This window comes from Thermobia domestica, chromosome 3, assembly GCF_964235325.1.
Source record: "Thermobia domestica chromosome 3, izTheDome1.hap1.1, whole genome shotgun sequence".
In the NCBI taxonomy this organism is placed as follows: Eukaryota; Metazoa; Arthropoda; class Insecta; order Zygentoma; family Lepismatidae; genus Thermobia; species Thermobia domestica.
Genome location: NC_137456.1, coordinates 176612386 through 176637619, shown reverse-complemented (window position 1 = coordinate 176637619; position 25234 = coordinate 176612386). Strand labels below are relative to the sequence as shown.

General features: G+C 34.7%; 1 protein-coding gene across 2 annotated transcripts in view; it reads left to right on the top strand.

Annotated features, from left to right (window-relative positions):
• Positions 1–25234, top strand: part of LOC145680879 (uncharacterized) — a 301071-nt gene that overhangs the window by 30525 nt on the left and 245312 nt on the right. The window contains exon 1 of one of the 2 annotated variants that reach the window (XM_081752023.1): positions 15833–16018. The exons of the other annotated variant lie outside the window; for it this stretch is intronic. The gene's annotated coding sequence lies outside the window, so the exon portion shown is untranslated. Of the gene's footprint in view, positions 1–15832; positions 16019–25234 lie in introns of those variants that run through there. 2 annotated transcript variants of the gene reach the window in all.

The window sequence follows — 25234 nt, the reverse complement described above, 5'->3', positions numbered from 1 at the left end:
TATCTTCGCATTTTGCCCTCATTTATTTTCCACTCTGTATACAGTCTGCCATTAAGCACTTTCCTTTTCTCTATTTCTTTTGGTGCTGAATTCAGTGGTAGCAATCATTTTCAGCAATTGAATTCACCAAATTGGAATGGTCCCTTGTAAAACAAAAACAATTCATTTTTATCTTGGTAATCATCTGACTGGTGTAGATACATGCCATTCTGTAAAATTTTTGGGAATCTATCTAGATCCAAAGCTAAACTGGAAAGTACATGTTGAAAATATATGTAAACACTATCTAGAATATTGTTTTTAATTCGCAAACTAACGACAACAATTACTTAAACCGTGCTTCTTACAGCATATTATGGTTTCTTTCATTGTCATTTGCAATACGGCATATTATTGTGGACTAAATTATCGGGTGCTCAAATTGCCTTCAAATGGCAGAAGAAAGCTTCAAGAGCAATAAAAGGTTTGTCAGATACTGTATCATGTAGACCATTCTTTAACACGTTCGCTGCTGAGGACGCCCATCGGCGTCCAGTACTGAATTTGGCATATGCGCCGGACGCCTCTCGGCGCTTGTTCCCTGCAGCTGATTCACTTTCCCGCCAGCGCTAGTGCAGGTATTGGTGCAAGGTGCAGATGCAAGTGAACCAGCTGCAGGGACAAGCACCGAGAGGCGTCCGGCGCATATGCCAAATTCAGTACTGGACGCCGATGGGCGTTCTCAGCAGCGAACGTGTTAAGAAAATGCAGATCAAGACAGTTTCTTCTTTGTACAGTTTTAGATGCCTTATGGAAGTTAGAGAAAATCAGGATGGTTTTGGTTATCGCACTAATTTAATACAAGACGTAAGGATGGTTCAAATACCCCACATGTTAGGCTAAATGCAACCCAAAGAAGCTATAAATATTTCGGCATGAAACGATAATGTATTACAAATATACTGTATATTCGAAGGATGTGTAATGTCGATTTCGAAAACCAATGTTAAGTATTTCTTGTAAATAATGTTTATTATAGCATTAATGAACTTGAAGAAAATATGCATTATAACAATCTGATTTTTGTATATTATTGACCCTGTCTAATAGAACATTCGTTGTTCAATGACAATAAAAAATATTCTATTCTATTCTATTCTAATTGTACACACATGAAGCTCAACACAAGGCAAACACACACGTTATATTCCCGATGGCTCAGTAAAAGTTTCGATTCAAAGGTAGACATACTCTGAGATTCTGATTTGTTCCCTCCCCAATGAAACGCCAATCAGAGCACAGTATTTCGACTACAGGGTTCCCATTCACGTGGAAAACTTGGAATAGTCAGGGAATCCAGCTTAGCACTAAAAAGTGAGGGAATTTCAGTAAAATGTCTGAAAACCTGGAAAAGTAAGGGATTTCATAACTTATTGTTTAAATTCCATTTAGCATTTCTTTATGTAATGGCAAATGCTTGAAAGAGATGGCAACTCTTGCTACTGGAACCAGTGGTTTAATATTTCCGCTTTAAAAAAATATAACAGGGCATTTCCTGGGTTGCACGAATGTGTTTGACTTTTGCATTTTTAATGCATTCTGCACTTTCATAAATTCATTAGCAACATTATTGACCAGAAAATGTACATAAATAGCTTACAGATTATTTTCATATTCTTTTTTAAGTTACCAGATTTCACTTTTTGCCTTTGGTAGGGGACATTTCATAATTTAAAAAAGTTTTGTTTCTTTTCCTTCATGTGCAAATTCTATTTTTCTATGCACCGGTACAAATATGTGCTACAAAATGGTGTACCTGGAAATTTCTGAGAAGTGACCTGAAAAACCTGAAAAAGTCAGGGAATTTGATCTTGGAAAATGAGTGGGAACCCTGGACTAACTAGAATAATTTTTGGTAAAAGTGAAAATAAAAACATCTACTTCCCAATTTGTGATATTGTAGGAGTTTAAATCGCACTATTGATGCATTATCGTTAATAATAAATTATTTTACGAAATAACTGAATTCACATTAAAAATAAAATTCCCAAGAAAAACCCCAAAATCATATATATCCCTTCATCTTAACAGTAGGCGAAACAGGAATAGGCAAAACAGGAATAGGCAAAACAGGAATTTCGGTTTCGCCTACAATCTTGATAACGTAGAAATCTTGATAAATATTGCTGAGAGGCTAGTAGGCGGAACATGAATAGGCGAAACAGGAAGACACCATTTCAGAGACTCGCTAGCTTAGACTTTGGTAAGTTCCATATCAAAAATATATAGCATTTATCTCGTAGGTTCATATGTGCTTATACTCTGATAGCCTTTGCGGGTATCTTTAAGTTTGTGGTCCACTTTTGTAAAGAAAATAAATCATAACATATACTTTAATGTTAGTTTTAGAAATATTCTTTAATGCTTAATGTTCTTTCTCCACATACGACAATTAAGTTAGCAGCCATCTGATTTGTTAAAGGTTTGTACTCATATTAAATAATTTTACATATTCGGCACGCAGTAACTTTAAGTAGCTACGCGGAAGACTACTCTGATAGAAATTTCATCAGTTCAGTTTAAACTCCTTTTTTTGTTGAAAAACTTTTGTACATGAAAGAAATTTAACGTAAAAAAAGTATCTCTGCCAGATCTACCGAATTGTCTGACGTCACTTCAATCTTGCCGTCTGCAGAAATATATGTACAGTAGTTGCAATAAGTACAGAAGCTAACTTGAGCAAGCATGCTTCTTCTTCCTAAAACATCTGATTTGTTCCTTAAGTAGGCTTTGCTTCTGATTGCACGATATGAAATTCATTTCCGGTCACATGCCTTGTTGAGTAGCGATGTGTGGTCAGTATAGTGATGGGTAAATTCCCGGGAAAATATTTTTCGGCAATATTCCCGGGAAAATTCCCCAAAATGGGAATATTCCGAGAATTTATGTATATACAAACACAAAGAAAATTGCATTCTATTACTATATTATGATTTCAAAATAAAATTCGTTTTTATCACAGTATACTTATTACTGTTGTCTCCAGAGAATTCTTTAAAATGTACATTCTGAACGGTATTATGTTATTTTATTTTATTTAGAGACTACACATAAATGTATGTTTACTTACAATATGTTTTATGCGAGTAAATATGTAGGAAAAAACTTGGAATAGAAAGTCCACATAACTTTATGCCGCTAAAACAGTTTAAACTTATATGTAAGTGGATTTTCTAGACTTGACCCTACCACTAATATTATAATCATATTAAATTTTTAAATGTTATAAACAAATTAGGTTGGTAACTACCAGAAAACATACGTAGTCTCTCGAAAAATTCGTGAGGTTGCCAGTGAACGGCATGGCATATATATCAGTACAGAATGTTAATCTGAGGTACACTGTCCTTTGTTACTGTGTTCTTACTGTATTATTAAATTTCTAATTTAAGAAGATAGGTATTCTATTTAGAACAAATACACGGTGTTACAAAAATTAGCGAACAAAGCTTGGTACATAAATACACATCTTTAAAAGAAGCAAACAAATCCTAATTAACACAAGTCCAAAAACACCGGTACTAATGAAACATCCTGAGAAGCAACCCTAATTTTGATATGTAAATGTTACATTTTAAAAGTATATGCATTTACGACTACAAAGATTTCCTTATTCAATATCTGATACTTTCTCATAGGGTGAAATTCGAATCAGAGGCAGCAGACAGACCGACATCTATTACTGACGGTGGTTCGGGGTGTATTGATAGTACTTTACCTCTATCTCTACAGAATTAATAGATTACTTACAAACTTGTTCCTTTTCATCATTTATAAAGTAGCACTTTGCTACTTTCTAGTGCAGATGGAAATGGAAATTTTAAAAAATCATATTATTAATTAGCTATATAAAGTACAGTCAACGAATTTCAATTTGTTAACCTCCAAATTATTTAAAACCTAGAAGTAAATGATAATAAATGAAAATAAAGTAATTAGTCATATGGTTCGTATAATTTGGACAATAAAGTAAAGAAATGGAAAGAAATTCCTTCCCGGGAATTTATATGCCAAGGAAAAAACCCGGGAATATTCCCATTTTTTATTATTTTCCTTCCCACCGGGAATATTCCCACTGTCCATCACTATCAGTACATCGAGCCCAATCATCGTTACTTAGGCTATGGCTTTCTAGATTTGAGTTTCACGTAGAAGTTTTCCAGAAGGTCGACAGTTCTTGATTTGGTTTTGAAGTGTTTCAGGAATTGAACTGTACTTTACCTTACAAAGAAAATAATAGAAGAAAATAATTTGTAATAATGAATTGTGTATACAACATCCAATTGCAGAACTTATACGTCATGGATTTCAAATTTGATTTTTCTATAACCTTGTCCCATAAGATGTAAGCCAAGGTGAATCTTTCTATTGTATGCACTATCTCCTTTCCCTTTCATTTGACCAACTTTGTTATTCTGTTCACGTCACTTCTTTCTTAGCTTCTTCGTACATTCAAGCTTCAAAAGTAAGAGTAGTCAACATTATGCATGTGTTAAAGGGGAATTTTGTGTGATTATGAAAAACAAAAACTCAGTGAAGTTTCCGAAGTAAGCTTTTATAAATAGGCCAGTGTTCGTTTATGTTTCTAAATAGGCCACTGTTCATTTATTTTTCTTCAGCAAGAGATGTAATTATTATAGTATGTACAAGGTTTCTATTATAGCCAACAACAAACTGTAAGGTTGTGACGAGCAACGAACATCTTTAGTTTTAACTTTCAAACAGAATCGAACCAGAGACACTTCGGACTAAAGATAATATTCTACGACTGAGTCACCATGTCCATTCTTGTACATTGAAAATATTGCAGTCTTACAATAGTACAATTAATTTTATTTGTTGCCTAGACCTTAAACGTTAATTTTCAATACCAAGACAATATAAAAAGTGAAACTATTGATACGTCTGATACGGTTCTCCAAATAATGTAAATTCTCACTGAGAATCAAATAACATCAGAAATTAGTGTGTCTCACACCGGAGGAGGCAATATTAACAAATATACTCTCATTACATCCTAGTTACCCCCTACGATTACAAATATGCTGTCATTACTCGTTAATTAGAATCAAGCGTCAATTTAAGTATGATTGCTATTAAAATAATCATCAGTAATTTTAAAAACTACGATAAAATATGTTTTAAAAGCTAAAACACGTGTTTAATTGTTTTAAATGCAAAGCATAAAATTTTATGTCTGTAAACTTAAGGGACTGTAAGATGTGGGCATCTTTTAATATTAATTGTAATCTTTATTTCATCCCCTTCCGAAGTTGAATTTCCAATAATAAAATGTCTATATCTAGAAACCCCTTAAGCTTAGACATATGGGGCCTTATGTAGAGTCGTTTTGACGTGTGATTAGCGTCATACTAAAGGCCTGACTATGCAGGAAACGTATGTTAGTCGAACTCTTTTGTATGACACTAATCACGCGTCAGAATGACTGTTAAATCCCATGAAATTTTGTTTTTAGTCTGCATTTGAAACAAATAAACAGGTGTTCCAGTATTTTTAGAAATATGACATAGATAATGAACCATCCACCTCTTTTTCTGTACGAAGTCAAATATCATGTACTAGGTCAAATAAACCTGTCGGGCTACTATGAAAAATATACAGGTGGCTGTTATGAAGAGGAAGGTATTTAGCATTTGCGTGTGGTGTGGTTTCTGGTCGGGGAATAGATCATAAGTGGCCACCTGTATAATACCTTCGGAAGGACAAACTCTAAGGTAATATAAGCATCCATTAGTAATATGGGCAATATCATGTGCATGGGTTTTCTTAGGGTTCTGCTGTTACCTCCAACATTCTCATTGCATCCAACTCTTTCATAATCATTCACTTTCATTAATCATTGGTCAGCCTATATAGCACGTTTGTGAGACGTTAAAAATTTCTTCTGATGTTTATGTGTGCTCAACTAAAGCTGCAGCTGATCAATTTCCAGCACTATATGTAAATCGTAAGAATCCTTCTTCAACCTTGCCACCTTTGCCAAGTAGTGTAACAATATTCAAACTTGCTACTAATTTTCTATCTCTATTATTTAGCCAAGCAATATTACAACAAAGAGAGAACTAAAAATGTCATGCCTTATTTCGTCAAATATTACCTTTCCTATAAAACTACTTACGTTACTTTGAATTCAATTGGTAGTTCCAGCAAAAGTATTTGTGTTTTGGAAATGGTTGTCAAGTTTCTAATCAAATTCAACAGTTCAATGTAGTTGTTTTTGTTCATTGACTCGCATTCTCTTCATATATTCTAAATACTAATTCCTGCTCTTATAAGGAAAACCTGTGACACTAATCACACGTTCTATTTATTATTTGTTTTATTTTTTACATTTTCATTACTAGTTTGGAAATTTCCGAACCAAAAGGGCACAATTTAACCTCGATCACGTGTTGGCTGGTTCAATTCTGTCACTACATATGATTTTATGCAAGATGAAATTTCTGAGACCGTGAACTTGGAACATCTAGCGTATACCTGTTTCATTGTCGTCTTATTTCCACAGATTCAACTAGGAGTATTGAAGACAAGAAAGTGATACAATATCATACGTAACGTCATACCAAAGGATGAAGAAATCGCTATATTACAGCAAAGTGAAGTTACATAAACAAATTGAAATGGACAAAACACTAGATATCCACTATGACCAATATACTAAAGGAAGGCGCTGAACGACACAGATTCCACTGTTTCCTCGCTTCATTCATGAAGTTCGTGTCTGCTCAAGTTTATTCAGTAGAAAACACCCCTCTTACCTGGATTGAGACGCAGACCACAAAAGCGAACACGCCGTAGTGCTTGTTTCTACAGGGTGTCCAATATACAATGCAACCCGGAGTTTGGGATAGTAGAACTTTTGAACCTGAAGGGATACAAAAATAATGGTTATACCAAAATGAAACCTTGTTCATGTATATATTTTTAAACTAGGAAGCAACGATTGAACTACACTAGGAACCACACAGTGTTGCCAGATGTAACCGAAAGTAAAAATCTTTTTTTTTTTTTTTCAAAACGTAAATTGACTCATAACTCATACATATGGATGTTCTGTCGTTAATTTACAGTTTGTTTAGTTGGAGTAGCTTGGAAACTATGGAGCAGAAAAATGAATTCTTTATTTCCACCCATAAATAATCGGATGAGGCCTCTGTAAGTGGGATCTAGGGAAATCGTAGTTTTCATAAATTAACACTGAAAAATGAAATAAAATCTTTGAGTTTTACGTCCCACGATTATGCCGGTTAGGCTAAAGAAGACGGTGATGATGAGCAATGAATGAAGTGGTGGAATGAAAAAGTGGGAGGAAACGGGAGAACCGCGAGGAAACCCATGCACACGGTGTTTGTCCACCACAAAGTTTACTGGGATCAAACCAGGGACTCCAAGCACCAGAGGTGAACGATCTACCACTGAGCCACCGCGGCCCAATTAACACTCTGAATTGGCAACCCTGGTGATGCTTCAGTGCATCAAAAGGTGTGTTAAGAATCTGTCTACATTATGCAATTCTTGAAAACAATGAAAAAGAAACTTTGAAATTATCATGATGAGACTTTTACTTATATGCACCCGGCAACACTGCTATTCATTTCTATGGGGCTACTTAAAGCAAGAGGTATACAAGAACAATTCTCGAACTATTCAAGACCTGGAAACGAACATTCGCAGTGCCATTGAGAACATTAACACTTCTAATCTTCGTAAAGTTGCTGCCAACCTGGTGAAACGTGTGAACCAGTGTTTGAATCAAAACAGGGGACACTTCAGCATCTGCTGTAGAGCTGGTAACTCATTTGTCGTCCTTCACACATCTTTTGATGCACTGAAACAGGCCTCATCCGATTAGTTATGAGTGGAAATGAAGAATTCATTTTTCTGTTCCATAGTTTCCAAGCTACTCCAAGTAAACAAACTGAAAATTAACGACAGAACATCCATATGTATGAGTTATGAGTAGAGATGCAAAAAAGCCGGCTTTTTTGAATCGATGGTTTTTTGCACATAAAAAGCCGGCTTTTTTGAAAAAAAAAAACAGAATTTTGGAAATTTTGGCTTTTTTCATTTTCATGATTTTTCTGTTTAAATAGCTTTCTTATAGTATACTCTAAAGTTAAATAAGATTTCATGACCTAAATGCCATATTTCGCTCTGGAATTCACCATCATGATGAATGGAGCACATGTTTTTTTATGAATTAAAGTAAACATAAAGTACGTAGTATTTGAGGGCAATTTTAGAAGCTGTTTAACCTTATTTCAACTTCTGAATCATCGACATTTTTTTCTTCTCTAGATCATTTCTTTTTAATCATCCGTGTTTCATTTCTTAGTTTAGAACCCTAGCTTCTAGTACATAATTAAACTTATGTTTTTCAATATATCCATCAGAGCGTACTTCCACATTTCCGTTATACTGCAGCTGTGAAATGATTTAACAATAATCTTCCGGACACAACCTTGAATACCTTTGATAGAAATAATCAGCATCGGATTTAGAAAAATACTTGGGAGGGTTTTTTTCTGAATAATGTTTGGTTTTTCTAAAAATTTCCTAACTTTTATTTAAGAGGAGCTTAAGTTTATGAGTACAGACATAATAAATATTTCGTTTTCTTTGTATATTCAGCTATAATCTTCCAGATACAACTTTGAAGACCATTTTATACTGATAATCAGTGGCAGATTTAGAAAAGTATTTTGGGAGGGACATTTTTTAGCTTAGTTTTCTAAAAATTACTATTTTTTTATTTGAGGACAGCTTGAAGTTTATGAGTAAAGGCAAAACTAATATTTAGTTTGTTTTAGAAATTCCGTAATTTCGGGGTAGAGGCTTCAATCCGAAAGACATCCCCATCCCTAACCCTCTTCGCAAATCCATCACTGCTGGTAATTAGTAATAACAAAGATTTAAAAACGATTAGAAAGGAAGTCGGCCAGGACACATAGTACACGCACTATCTCTACATTCGCAGATGGGATTAAGAAAACTTTTGTCAAAATTGTCAAATGCGGGGTTGAATCCCGGACTTCACGATAGAAGCGCGAAAGCTAACCATTCACTCATGTTTGTTGTGCTTAACTTAAATGTATTCTCTCTCTCTCTTTCTCTATGGCCACAAAAGCTCTCCATTGACTTCAGTCCTTATCCAATTCAATCCAGTTTCTACTCTGTATTCCTATTTCTGCTATATCCATCTTAATGTTGTCCTCCCATCTGGGCCTAGGTTTTCCTAATGGACATTTCCCGATTGGATTTCGAGTTAAAACTTTGAAAGCGTTCCTACTTTCTTCCATTCTGGCTACATGACCTGTCCAACTAAGCCTCCTAGACTTGGTGACTCTAACGATGTTTGGTAAATCGTATAAATTATGTAGTTCCTCCTTATGAAGTTTTCGCCATTCTCCATTCCCGTTCCTCTTGGGTCCAAATATTCGTCTCAGAATTTTATTCTCAAATAAAATCAGTCTGCGTTCTTCCCTCAGCGTAAGCGACCATGTTTCACAACCATAAAGCATAACAGGTATGATTATCATTTTATATATTTTAAGATTTAAATTCCTTGACAGAATTCGCGACGACAAACTATTTTGAACTGAATAATAACAAGAATTTCCTGATTTCAGTTGACATTTAATTTCTTTGTGGGTATGATTTTGGTCTGGTAATACTGATCCAAGATATTTGAAAGTATCCACTTTGTCGAAGGTATTAATTGATATTTTAGCGCATTCATAATTTGCGATATTACGATCCTTGAGAACTTTCTTCTATTTAGATTTCTCTGCATTTACTCATGTCCCTGCAAGCGTTTAATAAAGCCTCTGCATTTATTTCGCTTGTTCTCCTATTATATTTACATCATCAGCATACACCATAACCTGGTAAATACCATTCAACTCTAGGTCCTGGTTCCTATCTTTGATTTTTCTTATAGCGTAGTTCGGAACAATGCTGAATAATAACGGCAATAACGCATATCCTTGTTTCAGGCCAATCTCGACGTGGAAGCTCACATTTTTCTACTTGGACTTTACTCTGGGATTCATTTAAACACTTAGTAAATCTAGCTTTTTCGGTATTCCAAATTCTGTAAGAATGTTGTATAATGTTTTCCCCTAACCGAGTTATCAGCCTTTCTAAAATCAATAAACAGTCGATGTACTGGGTAATATATTCCCATTTCTTTTCGAGTATTTGTCAAATGGTAAATACCTGATCGATTTCGACTAAATACACACTGATAATCTCCAATAATTTCATCTGCGTATGGGGTCAATCTTATTAATAGAATGTTGAGAAATGCCTCGATAATTATTACAATCAATTTTGTTGTCTCTCTTGTGAATTGGAACAGTGATTGATTCTTCCACTCTTTTTAAATGTATTCCATAGTTTATCTTTTTTGTATAATAAAAAAAGTTTCATAACGATATGTTGAATTTTCTTGTTAAAAATTCAGAAACCTTCAGGACTGGGTAAACCGTAACGGTGGTTATATATTCTACAGCCTAGGAAACCATATGCTCAGATAAACCGTCTATTACGTATATGATCCATGAACAGAAAATTCGATACTTTTCCGATTCTGAACAAACTTAAGGAACAGTCAGTGCATTACAGAATTTGGAGCTTTACCGATTTTGCAGATCCGAAGCACCTGATAGGTGATAACAGCTTATTACGTATGTGATCAATCAGTGAAAAATTTGTTCGAAATATTCATACAATGTATATGAAAGTTAAAAGTTAACTGAAAAATTTCAAGAATGTGCAAAGCTACCCGAAATGAAGCTCTTGATATGCATATTTCTCTCATGTTTTTTCTTTATTTTGCTTCAAAAAGAGATTGTGTGATATTTTGAAGTAAAACTACTACATACAATTTTGCTAGTAATTTATATATCATTTTAAAAGTACTTATTGTATATAAGAGGTTAAAATATTATTACATATAGGCCTATTGGTTAATCCTTTGGAATTTATAATGTAAATATGTTCAGAATTTTAAAAAAATCTTTTTGAAATTCATGGTTTATTTTCGAGGTTTCATATTATTATCGGCACCAAGCAGTAATTAAATGATTTTTTTGTTGTAGAGAAGCGAAACAAAGTCTGCATTATCAGTTTAAAACAAAATTTTCCAAAAAGCCCAAAATTTCCCAAGCAAAAAAGCAAAGCAGAAAAAACCGAGTTTTTTTCCAAAAACGCCGGTTTTTTTCCGAGCTCTTGCATCTCTAGTTATAAGTCAATTTACATGTTTTGAAAAAAAAATGATTTTTATTTTCGGTTACATCTGGCAACACTGTGGTTCCTAGTGTAGTTAAATCGTTGCTTCCTAGTTTAAAAATGTATACATGAACAAGGTTTCATTTTGGTATAACCATTATTTGAGTATCCCTTCAGGTTCAAAAGTTCTACTATCCCAAACTCCGGGTTGCATTGTATATTGGACACCCTGTATTAAGTCAGCAAATGGACATTTTATCCCAAGAAAATTCATTTTATTTTTTAAGGATTTGGAATAACATAAATCTTACTTAGACACACAAAAGGAAGGGAACAAACAGTTCCATCTGTTACATAAAAGAATCGCCACTGATATTACTGTTTAGGGAAAGAGATGTATTACAGAAATAGAGTAGCAAATTTCTCGTGGATGATACGTCGTATGTATAATACATAACTGGGTTTATTGAGGTCTGTCTGTTCACATTAGATATTAATCTACATTGCGATGTGTCTTTTCTGAGAGGTTTGCAACAATAATGACACTCTAAATAAACAGATATATCTCGCGTTATACGAGCACTGCTTTTAAGTTAATAACGTAAATTACAGACATTTATTACATCCCAGTTTGGTGTTATTGGAATCTACATAGTGTTGCCACGAGACGAGACGAGACGAGACTTCAGGCTGTCTCGTCTCGTCTCGTGCAAAGCATGTCCCGTCTCGCGTCTCGTCTCGAAAAAATGTGCTCGTCCCGTCTCGTGTCTCGTCTCGACAGGTTCTGTCCTGTCTCGTCTCGTCTCGTCTCGTTTGTCTCGTTTTGTCTCGTATCGTCTCGTTTGTCTCGTTTTGTCTCGTCTTGTCTCGTAAAAAATATAGCAGCATACCATGGGAACGAAAGTAAAATCTAGCAGGCTGCACCATGCTAATCAAGATACAACTAAGTTATTACCCTGGACACACAAGAGAAGAACAGAGATGGATTAGGTCAGTGGATCGGTGGGTCAGTGGGTCAAGTTTTCTGAGTGGATCAGTGGGTCGTAGGTCAACAGTATGTGACCCATTGTGACCCACCACCCACCTTGACCCACTGCGACCTCCCACCCACCGTGACCCACTGCGACCCACCACCCACCGTGACCCACTGCGACCTACCACCCACCATGACCCACTGCAGCCCACCGGCTCAGTATGATCTACCGACCCACTCTGCTCACTGCACTGTAGACAGAATATTCTGAAGAATGTAAATTTTTCTTCGTTTTACTTTCAAGATCTTCATTTCCCTTCCTTTTCCATTTATTTCTGTCTACTTACCTGAGATGAGTAAATCTAACCAAGTGAAAAAAGATCTTCAGGCACTTTTGGATATTGATATTTTTAGTTGTAATAATAGCAATAGGGCTTATACTACTACTTGGCTTTCGAGACCTGTGGCTTTTAGAGGAGCTAACTACTGGAAAAAATACATTTTTGAATCACTATAATATATAAATTATTATATGAAAAAATGAATGTAACTATGTGTGCCTGATCATCACGGTCAAATTGCAAAGTCAAATGAAATTACTTTTGGTATATAGTTAGGCCTTAATCCAAACTGGGATGTTATATTGCTTTCATTATAATGCATAATATCCTAAGGAGGTAGTGAGGATCCGAATTTTTGCGAAACAAAATGAGTATTTCGCAAGCCGTTAAACTTACGGAGCTGAAATTCAGTGTATTAACTGTTTATTGAAAATAAACATCCTAGCAGTTTTTAAAATTCTCCTTTATGGGGGAGGGGGGCACATTCTATATATGGAAAATTGGTAGTGAGTTGGTTTGTAAAAATGATCGAAAACGATCGATGTTATTTAAGAAAAAAATCAGAAGCAAAAAATACAGTGTTTGGCTTCATATATCCATTGCTTTCTACTATAATAATTGCTGAAGCTTATGTTTATTATATAGAGCGCTTACAGCACAGGACAATCAACCCATAAAGTTGTGACTAAAATAGGCATAAAATTTGTACTGTAAGATTAATTACACGGAAATTTTAAGTTTGGATTGAACGCATAATTATATGGAAAATTTTACACTATTTTTTCTTTACGTTCGTACACTTACCTTAATTTGGAAGTTTCAAATTTCATCCTTTGATCCACTCAAAAGTATCGATGATAATTTAATTGAAATTCATCGTAATTTGGCACAGGGCAAACAGTAATGTGGTAATTGAACAGGAAGAAGGAGGGAAATTCCTATTCACCTATGAACACTTTCCAGGAACCTCGTTCCCTTTCGCTTTCTAGACGGGGGAGGGAACTTGGGAATGGCATCAAACCTCCATGTGTAATTACAAAAATTAAATTTATAAACAAATAAGAAATCATCAGTTTATCAGGCTTTAATTGATAATTTATTCACAAGATTCCCTATCGAAGGCGAGAAGTTTCTGTTCTCCATGAGTCGAAATTGCCAACTAACATGGTCGATATGGAAAAGATGTTGCATGGTGATAGAGAGATGAAACTTCTTGCTGAGTATTTCAAAACTGACCAAGAAATATCGTTATCAGACTTAAGTCTAACAAGCAGATTGTCGATGGCTCAGTGGTAAAGCGTTCACCTCTGGAGCCTGAGTTCTCGGGTTCGATCCCAGCCCCCGCCAAGTGAAACCGGTTTTTGAAATTTTTCAACGAAACCGGTTTCGGTTTTCTTCAAAACCGGTTCGGTTTTTTTCCAAAATTTGTTCTATTTCTGACCAGAATGATGTTTCGTTGTTCTCCGGAAACCGAATCTATTTCCACAGAAATAGTTTTATGTGTTTTCGAAAAGTTTTCACCGAAACCGGTTTTGGAGAAAACCGAAACCGGTTTCGGCGAAAAACCGAAATGTCGGTTTTTCGGGTTTCGGTTTTTATAAAAACCGGTTTTGCCCATCCCTATTTGAACATGTTTACCTTTTCCAACAAAATAGGGAAATGGGGTCGTTTAATCAAATTCCTAATGTCAGTAGATTTTATGTTATATCTGTCTGTCTGTTTGCATGTCTTCGATTATTTCATCCACGATAACTCAAAAACGCTTGCTTCACTCGATGTTCTTTAAATTTGGTAGGCAAAATTACTGAGCAGGTTTATAGTATATTGATAATATCTTAGTAGAAATCGGACAAAGGGAGTAGAAGAGAATAGAAATTGAAATCTCAAGAAAAAAAAATAGGTCTTTGGTTTTGACAGATGAAAGAAAAGGTAGAATGTCAAGGAAGTTCCTACACTGTTTTCGACGCGACTTCACTTCTCATTTTGTGTCTCAAGCAAGAGAATAGTTTTGCACAACTTTGCAGAAGTCATATGCAGTACGTAGCAGGAGCTCGCGTACCACGAGTTGAGAAATCATGCCGTAGGTTATATGAAGGTAATAAAGTGTTGAAAACGTAAAGCTCCTGAAATGATCACATATATTTGTATACAGTTGCACGCATGGGCGCCCGCAGGATATTTTCCAAGGGGGGAAAGACACACACACACACACACACACACACACACACACACACACACACGCACACAATTGCTAGAATGAAACCCACCAAAAAAAAAAAAAAACTTCGTTGCTATCAGCACCACGTCAGCAAAAGAAACAACAAAGAGCGAAATTATCTTTTCAACTCAACTGGTGGATACCATCATTCAGAATACTTAGCATTGCATGCAGAATCAGGCTGAATATAATTATTACTGAAAAAAATATGAAACATCACATGGGGGAGAGAAGTAGATTAAAATCTTAGGGATGGGTTTGACTAAATTTTGTTACTCTACTCATTTAGTGAACGTTGATTTTAAAGGTATACTATTGTCACCAGGAGAGCCTATAAATGTTAACCTTTTTCGAAAATCCAGAGAGAGGCAATTGCCCCCTCTTTCCCCCCCCCCCCCTCTGTGGGCGCCCATGGTTGCACGTCTCTGATCAATACAGATCCGAAGATTATGGGAAACCTAGCAGAATCTCCAAATGAGTGATGGAAATTAGATCACGCGGGAAAGGTGAAGAAGAAAAGTTTTTTCCTTCTTTTAAACACAAATCATTTTTTCTAAATTCTCAAATGATTATTTCGTGAATTGTATATATATTTGGAATTAATGATCCAATGACTAGAACATAGTATGCCCTAAAGACTTTATGTCCAGAGAATACAATAGTGAGCACATATACAGTTATATACAGCATGTGAGAGTTTTCTTTGTTTATTTTAGTCACCACACTAAAAATACATTCTATGCATGTGTATGTGTAGTTTCAAATAGTCAATAAAGAACTCTATTATGTTATCTTGTTTATAATAAGTTACAATATTTACTTAATATTTCTTTGATTTGCCGAGGATTCACATCCTGTGTTCAGTTGTTCTTTATCATCAATGACATAGGTATAAACAGTCTGCTTCTTTTAAAGCATGCGTTATGACAATGTAGATAATTCCTTTTCAAGAGCACGACACACATTTTATGAACTCTACAATGTTTGAGCAGCAGACAAAGATTTATAAACAAAAAGAAAGGAAGATTGATCTTCGTATAAGCTTACGTAGCTTCTTCTGATATCTTTGACAACCACCCAAAAAGAATTCTTAAACTGACGTTTCAGTTTCAAACCTTATGTAATGTTCACACACTCTATCTACATCAGCTCTTCTGCGTGATATAATTTCCACACCGTTCTTAACTTCAACAGGTTAGTAAAAATATTTCTTTTTCTTCTTTCTTTTTCTTTCTTTCTTTCTTTTTTCTTTTCTTTTTTTTTTTGTAGAAGACCTTAATGTTTACACATTGAACTAGGATAAGTTAAAAAGCATAAACCGTCAACTGATTCGAACATCATAAGTTCGATTCTCGCACTGATTATTACACAAGTTAGCCGGTTCCACTCCAAATTAATTAGTAAAATATCTGGGTGCCATCTTTAGTGTAGTTGCACGTCGATCTTTCAGTTTGCCTCCTTCTGAAGGCTTTTGATCAGAGTTACTATTGTTAGGTTTTACAATCCATTTCGCCTACACACGTAGCAGTGAATTAAATATTCGCGTATTCGTAAGATAAAGTGTTGGCAGAAAACTTGGCTCAATTTAGCAGAGAAACTCTATTAGTAAAGAAGAAACCAAGGTTACTTTAGACGACTGTAGGACCAGGATCACAAAAGAACCCACAATCGTGCTATGGAAATAGGTTTACTTTAAATTTGCTCAAATTAATACATGTTGCAGTTTTGTAGGTCATGAATAATTATTTTAATAAGTATGTAACTTCGAAACTGACACCATTTTGTATTAAGGACTGACGATTTGTATGAGTTTGAGTACGATATATTTTAGTGGAAAATTCACTAAAATTAGCACATGCTTCACTTCTCGACATGGTGGTTGAAAGTCCTATGGAGACAAAACAGATTTTTAATTTTCATTTATTTATGTTTATTATTATTATTATTATTATTATTATTATTATTATTATTATTATTATTATTATTATTATTTTATTGCTACATATTATGATAGAGTGGTTGTACCTAAAATCGTAAAAATTGTGCACTTCGACAATCCACAGAATAAAACATCATTTTCTGAGTTTTATGTTCATCGGGGCTTTATCTTACATATTTCCATACTTCCATATTAATTTACTTGTTCTAAACCTAAGGCCATTTTCCGTAAGACGGTTAGAGAGCACTTTGATAATATTTCAATTTTCCTCCGATATCTATTATATAAAAGAGAACGCACAAATCCTTTGTTCCCTCATCACGCTAATACGGCTGAACCAATTTCTTTTATTTTTGGGGGGTTATTAGGATTTGGACCCTAGATGGTTTTTATCATATCACTTTAATTTTTAATTACCAGTGTCTTGAGATAATTGACCATTCAAGTGTCCATAACGTACAAATCCTTTGTTAGTTCATCATAGGTAAAAATAAACGTATTTATATGCAACCCGCATGACCGTGTCACTCGGCGGGTTAACATAAATGACAGGCGATATAATGTTAACATTTACTGCAATCTACTATGGTTTTTATCATATCACTTGAAAGCGAAAACTTCCGGGATGACCGCAGCGAAGCGGGGCGGGTTAACATAAATGACAGGCGATATAATGTTAAGATTTACTGCAATCTTCTATGGTTTTTATCATATCACTTGAAAGCGAAAAAGTAAAAATTATCTAAGTAACAAAGTTTATTGCGTTCCGGGGTGACCGCAGCGAAGCGGGGTGAACGCTGCTAGTTTGTAATAAATTTCTAGAGAGAATCAAAATATATCTTCTTGCAAAATGAAAAAGACCCACAATTGAATTACCCAATGCAAGCAAAATAGAAAAAAACTAACGGAGCAAAAGGAAAGCATACTTAGGTAGATGTATTAAAGTAATGTTATGTAAACTATTTCATACCTAGGTATAGTTTTACGATAAATATTGTAAATTTCTGAAGTTCATATCATTTCGCTTTCATTTGAATATTATAAGGGGAACATGAAGCTGCAGACCAGTGGCGTAGCATCAATTTCAGCTATAAATCTTGGTTTGGCATTACATTGCATGATCATCGTCTGCGAGTATACCGGCATCGAGGAAAGATTGCACATTCTGCCAATGTTTTGGAGACACACACACCAGTGTTATTCCTAGCGTGTGAAGAACCATCAGGTATGACTTCAGGTCACCGCTGTTAGTGATTTAAGGCACTGATAATATAACGATACGTCACAAACATCAGGTGTGCTCATAGGTTACTTCTGATGAAACAGTATCCTGATATCGCCTTTCAACAGAATGACGCTCATGCACACATAATACGTGTCTTCATGAACTTCATGTATGATGTTGAGGTACTCCGTCAATATGTACCCAATAGAACCTTTGTGGATCGGCTTGGACGTCAATTCCGTCCCGGTCCAATATCCAGGGTATCGAGGGCCAGTACAACAGTTGTCAGCCAACTTACCTGAGGAGGATATATAACTGCTTATGACACCCTTTCCAACCAAATCAGTGCATATATCCACGCCCGAAGGTGTGTAATGTCCTACTAACAAGGGACCAGCAATGTACTCTGGTAGTCGTTCTAGACATAATGGATCATAACAACTGTAATCATTTACATATCTGTCGATGCTATGTATACGCAAGAAAATACGTCGACATCGGACAATTCCTTTCTGATGCTTAACCTTTTTTTGTCAGTTCATGTGTTCATGGTACTCATTGCCGTGACTTCCTTTGATTACACACCGTAGGCGTCTAAAGTTAAAATAGTAGCTAAATGACGCATATGGTGAGCCGATTGGCATGATTATCACTAATAATACATCTGTCTGGAGCACTTTGATGATCACATACATGTCCGGTGGTACCTCGGATATATAGTGGACATTCTGCATCGCCACATCGATTTTTCTCCTGGCTTTATGATATGGAGTGCCATTGAAATTATTTTCCGTTCTCGTCTCATACGCATTAACGTGACTAAAGCAGCTACTATTACATCGTTGGGTTGTTAGAGCCTGGAGCGAATTTCACCTTTGCAGTTCCTAGATGGAACTATTTTCCAACAACTCAATGGGCGAAATAATTTGAAACATAATGTCTGACAATTTCTAGATAGTTTGTAGGATCTGCTGCTTTGATGGGCTATGTGTTTAATTACTCGCTACCTCGTCTATGATCACTTTACACTTACTTATGAGACTCACAGTCAGGGGTGTAGCCAGCAGGTTTATGTAGGGGGGGCCCGTCGTTTTTGAGGGGGGGCCAGCTACAAAGCCAAAATAAATTATGTTGCAGCTAGTGTTTTTGAGGCATGAAAAAACTGGCAAATTTTGGTTTCCAGCTTCTTCTTCTTCTTCTTCTTCTTCTTCTTCTTTATTATTATTATTATTATTATTATTATTATTATTATTATTATTATTATTATTATTATTATTATTATTATTTGCTTTTTGTGCATAAATTATATTCCAGGTAGTTTTTATTATGTTTAACCAATAATCACTGTCCCGGACCAAATTCCTTACCGGACCCGGAATATACCTTTTGCATAACTAGTTTAAGCCCTTGTACACAGAACCTATCTACATAAGGCTAATTTTCTTTGAAATTTCACTTATTTTCTTTAAGATTTCCTGACAAAAATAATTATTTATTATTCGTGACTTAAAAAAAAAACATAATTATTTAATTAACATCTATGTCTTATTTCCTGTTCTAGGGGCCGTCCACATATTACGTAACGCTATTTTTGACCAATTTTACCCCACCCTTCTGCTTGTCACACTTTGTAACGCAAGGCCGAACCCCACCCCTTTGTTACGTAACACTTTTTGATCTTTATTTTTTCATTATTTTGATTATTTTAGGGTAGAACTTTTTTTTATTAGAAAATGCTTATATTATTGTGAATATATTTATAGCGTTTTTCGCCAACAAATCAAAGTATTAGAAAATGGTAGACTCGTAATAATCTTTTATCCCCATAAGGTTGTTTAATTAACCAAGGAGGTCGCACCCATCAGTTTAGGACACTGGTGATTGGCAAGGAGAATTTACTGCGGAAGATGCAGTCAAAACAGGATTTAAAGAAATAACATCGACCTCTTCTTCCGAGATACAGGGTGCTTCGTGCATTTGAAGTTCGCCAGTCTTAACGATACAGAGTTCTGTTCCTCGTCGACCACAAATTCGAAGTGGCTGCACACGTGAAGGAGCAGGGACATCTCGTTTGTAAACAAGCTTTCGAGCATCTTCTTTGGACTTCGGACTTCAGTTTACCACTTTATAAATTCTTTTTTTAAACAAATTGGTGCGAGAATGCGAATAAACTCGATTTCTTCAGGAACATTCAAATCCAAAAATAATAATAATAAAGTAGTACGACAATAATATCCGACGAATAAGGTTTTTAATATCTTTAGGTCTGCAAATCGTGCATTGTTCCGTCAAAAAATGTTTCAAGAAAAAAAAGTTTCTTCTGTTTCACATGCGAAATTTCTTCGAAGAAAAGAATGGGTAATGATTCGAATCAGAAGTTTTAAATAATATTCTCAGAAATAGCGATGCAAGTGGGAACGCGAAGGAATTTTAAAGCGGTGGTTACGATCACTAACAACTAACTCCAGAAAATCGTGTGACGTAAATGCAATGCTGCGATAGCCACAAAACCCAGTTTTATTGTATTGTGATACACACAGAGTTCTTCACCAGTCATGCTGGTGTCTAGTGCGTCTTCTAATAACTTCTGTATGATTCAATTTGCATAGGCTATAGTTCGAAACTTTCCGAAATAATATAATTATTTATTTATATATCTATATATACAGGGTGAACGGTAACTACGTGGATGAACTTGGATGGGCGATAGTAAATCTTAGAAAAGCAAAAAAAAAAAAAGTCCTAGTGATCATGGGGGAAATTCCGTCCCATTTAGCAATGACAGAGTGTTGAAAACATGGGAACATGTACTTCAGAGGCCAACAGCTTAAAAACAGCTTCAGAGGCCAACATCGTGGAGAGTGTGGTTAAAAACGTCACTTAGAAACTCATACCTACTCTATTGAAAAATCCATATTTGAAAACGCAGCTACGTGTGCGCACGGGATTAACAACGTGTGACACTTCTTTCCTTTACAGCATATCCGGGAATCCCTACGTTCCTTTGGGGAATTCCGTGCGCACGCATAGCTGTGTTTCCAAACATGCATTTTTCAACAGAGTAGGTATGACTTTCTAAGTTACATTTTTAACCGCATTCTCTATGATGTATTGCTTTCGACACTGTCAGTCCTAAACGGGATGGAATTTCCCATGTTCACTACGACTTTTTTTTTTGCTTCTTATTAGATGTACTATCACCCGCCCAAATTTGTCCACTTACTTACCATTCACTCTGTAATATATATATATATATATATATATATATATATATATATATATATATATATATATATATATATATATATATATATATATATATAATGAAATTACTACATTTGTAACAACTCTTGAGCCACCCGACTGATTTCGATTAAATTTTCAACGTAGATGAGTTTCGGGCCTGGAATGTTTTTTATAGCTTTACTTTGAATGTGCACTTTGAAGAGAAGCGAAGATATACAAAAATGATCGAAAATGACCAATATTAATGTTGAATCATAGTTTTCGGAGTGGCTGATACGAACAGTGCCACTTCCGATGCCGTTTAAATCCAAATTCAGTGGCCATTATTACTCCTAAGGGGGATGATGACATGTGAAAATAATTGAAAATTACCGATTAATTGAAATCCATACTGAAAAACGTTGTTTTTCACCAAATTTTTCATCTGGTATAAATATGTTTTTTTTTAAATACTAGTTACAGCATATAAAAAATGTAATGCAGGCCTACTTACAAATCAGTTTAGTACCATTGTTTTGTGGTAGTATTTACAGTAAATTGTTGAAACGTTTGTTTTCAAAGTGTCAAATATAAATCGCAGTAAACTGTGTGATCTGCTGTAAATATATATATATATATATATATATATATATATATATATATATATATATATATATATATATATATATAATAAACCATACTGTTTTCCGACTGGTGTAAGGAGGAAATACCATACTATATTTCGATTGGTATAGTAAAATAGTATTTTTCCATAATGTTTTACCGTAAATTATCAATTATATGTAAACTTTGTTATTTTCAAGTGAATGAAGCAAGGTAATCTTACAATGATGTTTTTAAAAGCTGGTCATTTGGGGGGGCCAGGAAGTCATTTGGGGGGGCCGGGCCCCGATGGGCCCCCCATGGCTACACCCCTGCTCACAGTGTATAGTAAATACACTTTGGCAACTTGTTGACATTGCATGCTTTGCGTAATCCCATAGGAACATCCATAATTTCTTTCTCTTTATGGTTTCCAGTTTGCCAATATACGTGTCATAAACCAGAATTCTTTCATCTTTCTATAATAAGGAATTTATGAACTAAATTGGGCACTGCTACCTATTACTTCTGCTATTATTGCAATTTTAATGCCCATCAATCTATTTATTCTTTGGTTTTACATCTGAAAGTAATGATGCTGTCAGATTTTGGATATTCACATAATACAAATAAAATAAAGGAAGTTCAGAATATAAAGTGCAGCAACTGTATTGATATGTATAATTTAGTATATAAATCATTGTCAGGAGACTTTCCGTTCCGAATGCACTGGTTGACCTGGATAAGGCCAAGACGTAGACTAAGGATATATTCCTTATTGCACTGTAACATTTCCACCTAATAATATTGTGCATAAAAGGGGAGGAAGCATAGATCGTCTCAAGGAATGTTTCCAACTATCGTCTGTGCACTAAATTATTGGAATTCAATGCATGTTCATGTGTTTGATGGAATGTTTTCACAGTACAGTTCCTTAATCCTACATGGAACGGGGATGAATCATCACTGTAATTGAATCTAATGGTAATAAAATGTTTCCTTAGCATTTCTTTTTAAAAATCCTTATTTGTCACAGTTTGTACCAGACATTTTACATTTATTATGTGTTTTCTTTTTACGAGGTGTTTTATGATACATGATATCCAACATTGTTGTGCTACTCAATGAAGCCTTCTCAAGTAAATGTTTTATATTTCTATCACAGGACGGATATAAGGAATTAGCCAGCAATTACTGTAAATTAAAAAAAAACAATAATAATTATCTAGTTTTAATTATTACATCCCACATCTTTCATTAACAATTTTACAAGTGTTCAGTCGCGCTTATTTGTTGTCAAGCCTTTGAATGTATTCTTACGTAACTAATTATTCCTGAGAAAAAGGTAAGTTAGGAGAAGACATAAAAGTGTTAATTAAAAATTTCCTTTTGTGGAATTTTTATATCTCTTTTGTTAAGTGATAACGTAGCCATTAATATGAAGAAGGAAATTGGAAATGGTTGATTTACTATATATATATTCATTAATAATACAGATGGAAAAGTCATAGTTTAACATGCCTATCATCAATACGAGTTCTTAATACAAATTTTCATTATATACCCGTTATTTACCTACAAAATTAATTACTATTTCTGAGTTAATATCTTACAGCTACTAACTATGTTCGAAAATTATGTACTAGTACTAATATATATATATATATATATATATATATATATATATATATATATATATATATATATATATATAGTATATACATCTTATCCCTACTCTTTGCTTACGAAAATAACCCTCTATTTACGAGTTTCTAATACAAATTTTCATTTTATGGCTATTATTTGCTTACGAAAATTAACTTTCCTAGGTTCTGAGCAGTCGCCAGTAAAAGTGGATACATGTCTACGTTATTTTTGTATTAATTAATTCTGAACGGAAGTAACCATTAAAGACAATATCTCTGTAACGAAGAATTAAACGTGGTTTTCTCAAAGTTACAGCAAACTGTAATCAATTTGTTCCAATCATTTCTAATCATTTCCAAACTTTCGGAAAGATAGGATTCGAATTTGCAAGAGATACCATTGTTTAATTCAAGTTCAGTTTAGCTTATGTACCTTTCCGTTATCCGACTAACCGAATTAAACAGTGATGTTCGAATGTTCCATTAATGGTGCTAATTTGTAACCTGTTACCATTAATGGTCATGATAAGTGTCTAAATCTAGAGCATCATTGTATTATTTATAAAAAGATAAAAGTAGTTTCCGCACATATCCGGACATTCATTCTTATTTTAATGTAAATCACTCAACTTCCATACATTTTCCGTTCTTTTCTTGTAGTCTACTTTTTCTTAAACTTTTTGGAAAATACTTACTTAAGTAGATGCAGAAGTCATACACATGACTATTTAAACATTAATTTAACCTGTGATCTAATGAAAATTTGGATCGATAGGTAAACAAACGGAGATTCTTAAGAACATGTTTCGTTCTTTTTTTCCAACACCGGGCACATGAAAATATATTGTCTCCAAGGTAATAGTAATTTTTCTAGTTACAAGATTGACAGTTATAAAACACACTGACATTGATACTGACTTTAACAGTTATCCTAGGCTGACAGTTACCAAAAGAATAAGAGAGGTCAGATAGTAGTTGTAAGTAAAAAAAAAAAAATGTGCCTTTCACGTAATCTCTAGTTTTCTCTTTTTACCTCGCGTTCATCAAAGAAACTGATTGTGTCATTGTTAAGGCTGGGCGCACACAGAGGTTAAAACAGGTAGAAGTGTTGTAAATCAGTTTTGTCCAGAACATTTTAGCTCTTTGCTCCCTCATTGTATATGGTAGCTTCACATTGACGGTGTATTTTGATACAAATGAACTAGAATGTCATCAGATCACTTTGAGCATGCAAAGCGCGTGCATGTTTTAAATATATGTGCCGAAGAAGAAGTAAATGTGGCTATTCTGGCACGTCTGTGGTAATTCGTCCAAAGGGTGGGCTCAGTGTCTATGCTAGAAATCATTGGATTTACCGTACTAATTAGAAGAAGAATGTTTATAGCTCGTTTCCTTAGAGGGTAATCATGAAAGTTTTAAGTATGACCTTGAAAAAATAAAGTTACTTAACTTGTTTTTTGTTTCTTTGCATGTACATATATGTAGTCTTTATACATATTGAAACTCCGCGCCGCATTACCGTGGCACAGTGCTAGAACAACCAAAATAAAATGGTGTAACTCTTAATAAAGTGAAAAATCGTGAGGCAATTCGTTTTCTGCACTTGAAGGAAAAGAATGCTGCAATGATTCATGCTGAGTTGGTGGAAGTATATGGCAACAATGCATCTTCATACGACACAGTTGTTGGGTGGTCCAGAGGCTTCCATTGTGATCAGACGTGTGAATGACGAATAACAATAAAAAGAAATGAAATAAAATGAAATCTTTCAA